Source organism: Brassica oleracea, chromosome C7, assembly GCF_000695525.1.
Source record: "Brassica oleracea var. oleracea cultivar TO1000 chromosome C7, BOL, whole genome shotgun sequence".
Classification (NCBI taxonomy): Eukaryota; Viridiplantae; Streptophyta; class Magnoliopsida; order Brassicales; family Brassicaceae; genus Brassica; species Brassica oleracea.
The window spans coordinates 12,885,968-12,886,692 of record NC_027754.1 but is presented as its reverse complement, the minus strand read 5'-3'; positions in this window follow the sequence as shown (position 1 = coordinate 12,886,692).

Genomic DNA, 725 nt, shown 5'->3' with positions numbered 1-725 from the left:
CTGTGGTGGATGCTACTACTTTTAGATTCCTGATAAGTCTGGCTATAAGAGAAAACTTAGACTTGCGGTTAATGGATGTAGTAACTGCATACTTATATGATACACTGGATAATGATATATACATGAAAGTCCCAAAGGGTATTGAATTGAAAAACAAAGAGAGTTCTCGAGAACAACATTGTATATAGTTGAATAAATCTCTTTATGGACTGAAACAATCAGGTCGAATGTGGTACAATAGACTAAGTGAGTACCTAGTGAAAGAAGGCTATAAAAATGACCCGATCAGTCCATGTATCTTTATAAAGAAATTCGGCCAGGGCTTTGTGATTATAGCAATGTATGTTGATGATTTAAATATCCTAGGAACCTCTGGAGAGATTTCCCAAACAGTTTAATATCTTAAGAAAGAATTCGAGATGAAAAACAAAGTTTTGTTTGAGATTACAACTTGAGTACATAAGAGATGAAATCCTTGTGCATCAAATGACATATACAGAAAAGTACTCAAGAGATTCAACATGGCCGAGTCTCACCCATTATCTAGCCCCATGGTCGTGAGGTCCCTCGGCCTGGACACTGATCCGTTTCGTCCTAACATGGACGATAAAGATGTCCTTGATCCCGAAATGCCATATCTCAGTGCAATAGGAGCTTTGATGTATCAAGCTAGTCACACGACCAGATATATGTTTTGCCGTGAATCTCTTGTCTAGATTAAGTTT